Below are 8,451 nucleotides of genomic sequence, written 5' to 3' on the forward strand. Positions count from 1 at the left end.
AAACACAAAAAAACCCCAAACCAAAAAACTTGACAAGCTAAAAAATAAAAGCCCTTCTTTCACGCTTTCTATGTGAAACTGACTTCTTCAGGTACCAGTTCCTTATCTTGTTCTGTTAGATGCTCTTCAACTACAAATAGCTCTTGCTTGGCTTAGGATCCATCTACTTTTTGTTTGTTTGTTTTACTTGAAACAATGAATAATTTCTTTCTTTAATATATTTTTACCATCAAAACCTTATGGATTCACCAGAAAATTTCAAGCTATGGGAAAACATCGCTTTCAGTTATTTTTGTTTCTCCATCAAGAGAATCTAAATGAAAAATACCACTTTCAAGTCCATGCTTTGAAAAGAAACATTTTAAATTTAATACCACTATTCTTTGGGGAAAAAGAAAGAAATAATCAAAACAAACACATCTTGTTCTTCTGAATCATTTTGTTCCACTGCCTAAATCTTAGTGTTTTACTGTGTGGGACAAAACACCATTACTCTTCTTATTTTTAAGAAGAGAGCCTGTTACCATGAATAGATCCACACAGATCTAATTGACAGTATGTATCTGTACTGCATGTTCTCAAATATTCTGCTTTTTCAGTCACAGTATAAGAACAGAAAATGAACAGTCATTTCCTTTTTCAGCATTTCACATGAGTTGTAGTAAAATTTCTAAAGCTTTTTGGATAAATAAAGCATATCATGTACCGAGCGAGTAATGGAAGGCAGAAGTACAGCTGACCCATGAATGCTGAGACTGAAGAATTTGACCATTAAAAAAAAAAAAAAAGAACTCCAAAAACCCATAAACTTCCAGAACTGTTTTCAGAGTAGCTCCTTTTAGCTATCTGGTGCCATGAACAAGCTCTGTGACCAGCACAAAACGTCGTAATATTCCTTAAAACTGAGTAATTCATTCGTATCTCTCTTGCCCTCCCTTTGTGAAAGCAGCACCCTTCATGCTCCCAAATTAAATTGGACCTCTCCTGGTCTGACATCAAAGAGATCACAGGTGCTCCTGGCAGGGCTGGTCCTCTCCTGCTGAGGAACAAAACACACACATATCCAAACACTGGACAAGAGAACAGAGGCATTATCACAGAGAACTCTGCCTGCAGATTTCCCAAAACCTCTTGCACTCTTCACACAAATTACAAACAAGGAGACAAGGGCTGAGTTCACAATTACCTATTTTACATTAAGTCATAATTAGCTGCAGTGTATATACTTCATTTTAAAATAGCTATGAATAGACAGAGGAAATGCCAGGGACTGCCATCTGCTCTCTATGCCATAATTAACTGCCTGATTACAAAATACATATATATTTATCTAATTAGCTTTAATAGAGCTGCATTTGCTGGCACTGCACCAAAAATAAGGTGAAGAAGCAAGTCCTGCTGCTATGTAGGAGAGGCTGGAGCTGTGCACAGCTCTCATGGGGACATGCTCCAGCGTTCAGCAGCAGCACCATCAGGTCATGATAAGGGTGCAGCTGGGCACCCCAAACAGGGCAGTGTGGCTTTAAACTATTCAAGATATCTGAGTATTTGAGCCCATAGAATTCTACTGTCAACAGAATCACTTTCCATAGAGACTGGGATATTTATCTATTTTATTTTTTTAAAAATCTCCGAATAGATTTTTTTTCCCCAGTTCGCTCTGGAGCAAACCAGTGTTGCATTTGCTATTAATTTAAGGCTGAGTAGTATTCATGTTTTGCCACAGGACAGGTTTTGTCATGAATTCCATATCTTGATTGCAACTCACTCACTTCCTGCAAAACAAACACATTTAGGACCAGATTTTAAAAGTATTTCAGATGCCAAAGGGTACATTTGATAGTGATTTCCAAGGAAGGCAGGAATCCAAATGCATCAAAATCCAGTTGTTCAGCCTCACCCCACTGAACCACTCACTGAGTTTCCAGAAGCTAGCAGAGCTGAACTTCTGTTTTAGCTTAGGTAACTCTGTAATTATGGTAAGCACAGGATATGACTATGCACAGAAAGTCTCAGCCAAAGGAGTAGAGAAGATGGCCAGTATCCCTACCAGATTTTGCAGAATCACATCCAATCTGTCAGATTTTCTCCAGTGTATTAACAGCGTCTATTATTTACACATCCTTCATGGTTTCCATGGAAGTTCATCCATGAAGTCTGAGAAATTTACACACAGCCTCTAACATGCAGTGCTGGAGCTCTGGGTCTCCCTATGCTCATCTCGGACCTCGGCAACAGGAGTTCACTCCCACAAGGGAATACCCACAGCTTATAAGAGCAAAGGGCCTGACTGCTAGCTGATTGAGTGTCCCACCACAACCAAGAGCTCCAATGCAGATCCTGAGCACTGTTCCCCTGTACTGGGAGCTGTGACTTGGTATATGAGGAGATGTCAATGCAGAAAAATCACCTCCCCTGGCTCCCTCTCACTTTCAACTCTTCTCTGAAACACAACGTGGAGGAACAAGGGGGATGCACAAACCCTTAATTGTCTCATAGCAGTGAATTACTTCACACATCGCAATAGACAGTACCCAACACCCACACCCACATCAGTTATATGGGAGAACAATCTCTCATCCCAGGTCATCATTTTGCCAAATCCATCATCAAAGCCCAGTAAATGAAGTGCAGCAGATGCTTTCTCACTTGATACTTGCAGCGGTGCCAGATGACAGTGGTGACACTGACATGACTATCAGCCAGCAGAGCAGCTACATTAACTCATGTGCTTGTCCCCATTCTCCAGCTTGCCCCCAAGGACTACTAGCTGTAGGCACCATTTCTCAGACTCACGAGGAATCCCTTTATAACAATTCCATGATTTTATTTCAGCAGATGGGCTGAAATCCCCTGACCCCCAAAGAGCCTGCATAGTAGCATCCTTGCATGCTGCTGGACATGCAAAAATCCTCAGTTTCCTTGCTCTTCTGGGGAGCCAAATGCCCCCTGCAAGTCCAGTGAACTGTCACTGCTCAGGTACTGAATTTATGTGCTGTACAAAGCTGGCTATATTGCAAATGCCATACAGGGAGAGATGGAGATCACAGGTTTTTCCTGGGGGGAGAGGAGGAAGAGGTGAGGAAGGTAATTTTTCAAATGGGATCAATAAAACGATACATCCCTCTTTAGAATCTGCTTCTAGAGTGCTGCTCACAGCCTCTCTGAGCCATAACAAGGCAACAACTTTTGGAATAACAGAATAGAAAATCTTGATGTTTTGGTAAATAACACAGAACAGGCTTAACTTTCACATGTCCCACAGAACCCACCAGCAGTAAGCCGAGCAAGATATTTATCCCACAAGAATACTACACATGGTAAGCTAAAAAATTAATTAAAGGAAAATCATGCCATCACTCTGGGTTTCAGTCTCTCCTGGGAGACATGCAGAGCCCTATTCCTTTGACCACAAGCCTGCTGCTACCCACTCTTTATTCACGAAATTAGGATCCCATTCTGTAAGACCATTAGCTAAGCAGCTTTACTGCTCTAATAGCACTGCTTCTGTGAGTCCTTCCGTCTGACTCCTGATGGCCTCTATCCAGAAAAGCACTTAAGTATATCCCTCTGTAGCCAAGAGAACATCTGTTCTTTGGCTCCAGAGGAACTTCTCACACGTTGGAATTCACAAGTGTGCCACTGAATCAGAGCCTCCCACTTATCTGTCCAATTAAGAGCATAGGGCTCCTTAAATACAAGGTACACAATCATCTTGGATAATAAAGTTGAATCAAGTACCTCAGATGGAACAAGAAGGAAAACTTTTCCCTCAGTTAATTTATATTTTATCACACATTTCAATGATGCTGGCCACAAAAACATGCAGAATTCACACGCTGCTTGCTGGATTCCGTAAGCACAGCTGAGGCTGTGCATTGCTGTGATCCCAAGCTTGTACAGACCTGTGCAAAACACCTGAGTTTCCTCTGCAACCCTTGGTGCTAGGCTGCTTCACTTCCCCCCAGCCAGGAGGAGCCCCCATTGTGCCTGCCTGCTCATTTTGCCCCATGACCTATGAGTACCCACCTGCCTCACCAAGCCACAATGTCAAGAACTTCTCTAAGACCCAAGATACTCCTATTTTCTGCTTTTTATGCAGATTTGAGCACACATTTCTGGAGGGAAAACAAGCAAGCATCCATCTCTGCACACATCTCGAAAAGGCTCACCCTCCTCTGAGCACCAAGTTTTGCTGTAATCCAGCTCTAAGCTTACCATTTCACTGTCACATTCTGCAGGCTTTTCCAAATGGAAAAGCTCACAGACTTCCTGTTCTTTTCCATCCCTTGTTTTGTTTTACTTAAACCATTTGTTAAGACAAATGCATTTCACTAGGGAAAAAAAAAAAGAAATGGAAAGAAAGAGATGTTACGATATGCAGTTTTCTCCCTGCCTTCACTGCTCTTGGAGCAGCAGCACCACCTCGATGGCAGCATCAGACACAGCTGCTTCTGATGTGGCAGCTGCTTTGGTTTGAGTAGCTGTGTTACAGTATTTTCCAGGGCAGGCAACTGCACTTTTTCACAGGGTAAAGGATCATGCATCTGAGCGGTGCAGAAGGATTCTGTACAGATCAAGATACTCCTTGCATGAGAAATGAAAAAGCCATTCCCGGGCAAGGGCACAGCTGGAGGTTTAGCTTCTATTTGTGGTTTGGCACCTAGTTTGCTTCAACTTTAAGCCATTCCATCCTTAAAACTTTTTTGCTTTGCAAAGTGCTTTGAAACTACACAAAAAAAAAAAACACAGCTGGATATTAGAGGTCACTGCACAGCACATGGTCTTTGTGAAAGCTCTGAAGTTTCTTCTTCTTAGGCATGCAGCACTGTCAAAACATAGGTGAAAGTGAGCTAAGCCTAGTCTAACTGTACATAATGCCAGACTTTACAACATTGTCAGCTTGGGATCTCTCTGTTGCTATAGCTTAAGAAATGGTTTCCTACAGTAAGGATACAATAAGGCCAACTCCACAAGTGCTCAGTGTGCAGTAGCCCAGTGTGAGAAAGCTCAGTGCTTCCCAGGACAGCTAGGCTGGAGACAGATGATGGCACAGGGCTCCTGCGCCAACCTCTGGGCACTACATCAAGCAAGTACGCAATGCCCATATACTTGTGCTCTTGTGTGTTACATTATCAGGCAGAGACAGTAGAAGCACTGACATTTAGACAACCTAAGAATGCATTAATTATGACAAATGATGAGCTTTGCCATGTTTAGAAGGAGCACTCTGCAAAAGAATGAGCAAACACCTTTTCTCCCTTGACTCTGTGGAGGCCCAGCATCGCTGCACAGAGTAAGCATCCTCCAGCTCCCCCTCCACCAGCAGCCCCGTGGTGATATTTGATTGGGTTTTTGTCACCTCCGTGATTTAGTAGCTGGCTTCTTGACAGTGGGCAACAAGAGTCTAAGTGCTCTCAGAGAGCTCTCCTAGCAAGGGTCTTTCCTTACACAAAAAATTGGATGACAGCATGATGCCTACATGTGTCAGCATCCTTGACACCAACCACTTTTCTCATTGATCTAACGCTTCTCCAGTGAGACACAACCAGGGACCAGAAGCCCCAATCTGTGTACAGGAAACACTGCAATAGGGCTTAGTAAAAAGCACTTAATGCTTGAGAGATTCCTGGGATCTGCGGAATAAGTTTAGTGCAGCGTTACATCCCTCATATCTATTTATGGGTCACACATAAAGCAGAGTTTTCCTGCAGAGCAAGACTGCTGAATGAAGCAGGTTCTGTTGCTTTAAAGTTGAGATGGTGTGACTACATCACACAGTATGCTCTGGGCAGCATCCTACTGAGAAGCTGTGGTTACTCTTAAAACTCTGGAATATCCTGAATTAGTATTAACATTGTCTGATGTGTTTCAGATGAAGCTGTGGCATTGCATCAGCAGACACAACTTGGCCCTGGAGGCTAGCTGTGAAGAGCCAGAGATGTCACTGGCACACTGGTGGCTGCAGAGCATCTGCAGTGTCCTGCAGAAACATGCTAGTGATCACCCTCACTGGAATATCAGGTGTCCCAACTACTTCTTATTGAGCACAGCCCTCCCGAAAAGGACCTGAGGATAACAATGGATACAAGCTGGGCATGAGTCAGCAATGTGCCCTCACAGCCCAGAAAGCCAACTGTATCCTGGGCTGCATTAAAGGAAGCAAGGTCCAGGGAGGATCCTACCCTTCTACTCTTTGCTGGTGAAGCCTCATCTGGAGTATTGCATCCAGATATGGAGTCCTCAGTGCAGGAGAGACATGGACCTGTTGGAGCATGTCCAGAGGAGAGACACAAAAATGATCCAAGGGATGGAACACCTCTCCTAGAGGACAGGCTGTGAGAGCTGGGACTGTTCAGCCTGGAGAAGAGAAGGCTCTAAGGAGACCTGATAGCAGCCTTTCAGTGTGTAAAGAGAAACTATATAAAAAAAGGGGATAAACTCATTAGCAGAGTCTGCTGTGACATGACAAGGAGAAATGGCTTCAAACTAGAACAGGAGAGATTTTGATTGGACGTAAGGAATTAGTTTTGTTGTTGTTGTTGTTTTTCACAGTGAGGGCGGTGAGGCACTGGAACAGGTTGCCCAGAGAGGTGGTAGATTCCCCATCCTTGGAGAGATCCAAGGTCAGACTGGATGGGGCTCTGAACAACTTGATTGAGCTGTAGGTGTCCCTGTTCATTGCAGGGCAGTTGGACTAAATGACCCTTCCAACTTAAACAATTCTATGATTCTTTCTAGAAATAGCACAGCAGAGGTTAAGAGAAGGAAAGACTGAAGTTTGTTGCCATTCCCCCATATTTGCAAACAAACCTCATGTGCATGAGGAAAAGGTTGTGTGAGCACAGCAGCATCAGTGCTATCAAATCTCAACACCCCACGGGTGTAGGCCCTTGTAAAGTGGCTTGAAGCTCATTAGAAAAAGGGGGAAATCATATTTGATGGCTGAGGCAAGGAGATGCTGGGAAGTCACTATCCTACTGCTGAGCAAATCTATGATTGCTGCTGCCGCAGGAAAATTGGTAGTATGGCAGCAAGAATTAGTAAGGTTTATGTCTATAGCCTGTAAAAAGATTTTCTCTAAGAAGATTGAGTCTCGTGTATAGGTAGAATGTATTCAGCAGAACCGCAGCTCCTAGCTTTTCTTCTCCCTGCAATTGGCCTCCCTCTGTGCTACTGTGAGCATGTGCCTCCATGCTCAACTATTATTAATCCTATTAAGCTGATAGGAACGCATCTAGTATGGGAAACAGAATATATGCTGAAAGCACATCATCTTCGGTGAGATTCCAAGAAATGGAGAGGAAAAAAATCCTCAACAACATGTCCAAATAGAAATGCATGAAAAAACTCTGGACAAATATATTGGGCAAAACCTCAATGCAAACAGATTTGCAAATATCAAACTGTGAGTTAATTTACTGAAAATTCTACTTTGTTTTTTTTTTGTTTTGTTTTCATTATCCCATTAAATAAAATAATAATAATAATAATAATAAAGCCCAGGAAGCCTCAGCACTAGGTATGTAAAAGCCTGGAAGAAGTCAGCTTCATTCACAAAATGAGTTACCTTTGTTCTTCAGAAGAAGAGAGCTGTGACAATTTTTGAAGAACAGAACATGCTGCAGATATATCCATCCTATTTGCAAGAGAGGGCACACCAAAGCAGATGCATACATTTGGTCTACTGATTTTTTTTTTCTTGCATAATAAAGGAAATGAAGGATTTTTACTGATACAGGCTTCTTTTATGCATTTCACCTGCATCTGCAGGACCTTACCAACTCATTCAAAAAGCTCTGAAAAATGCTGTACTCAGTAGCTACTCAGTAGCTTCACTGCTTTGTGTAGTATGTTCCTACCAAGCAATTATGTTCCTACCAAACACAATTCTTTCATAAACAAAGTTACTGAGATGAAGCAGCTACACTACCACAGATATGATATCCAGCTCTCAAACACCCCGATTTGATATTTACACTTGGCCTGTTGCAGCTTGTTCACCTTGAACTCTCGTTTTCAAATGAAAACTGCTAAAAGCTCCCCAGCTATAGCTGATTATAGCTGACAAAAGGACAAGGAACATTTCCCTCGATTGCAACAAAGAATTTAGCTCAGCTGGAAACATCAGATCAAGGCGTTTAATACCAGTATTTGAGTGACATTCAAGGCCAAGGTCTTTCTCAAACATCTTCCCTAGGTCGGAAGGAACAGGATTCATACCCTTCCTGCTTGAAGAATCTGTCTGTGTCACATGAGCAGATTGTATATTTCAAAAGCCATGGCTCCTTGTGTTCTTAGAGAATGAAAGTTGCTTCTTTAGACAAGTTATTATTAAAACAAATGCTCCATAGGATTTAAACAGGCCAGGAGACAATTTCAGGAAATGCCCAGCTTTCATGTTGGATGTAGAAAAGGCACAGCATACAAAAGACAACATCTGAAGCTTTT

The sequence above is a fragment of the Meleagris gallopavo genome, chromosome 2 (genome assembly GCF_000146605.3).
Source record: "Meleagris gallopavo isolate NT-WF06-2002-E0010 breed Aviagen turkey brand Nicholas breeding stock chromosome 2, Turkey_5.1, whole genome shotgun sequence".
NCBI lineage: Eukaryota > Metazoa > Chordata > Aves > Galliformes > Phasianidae > Meleagris > Meleagris gallopavo.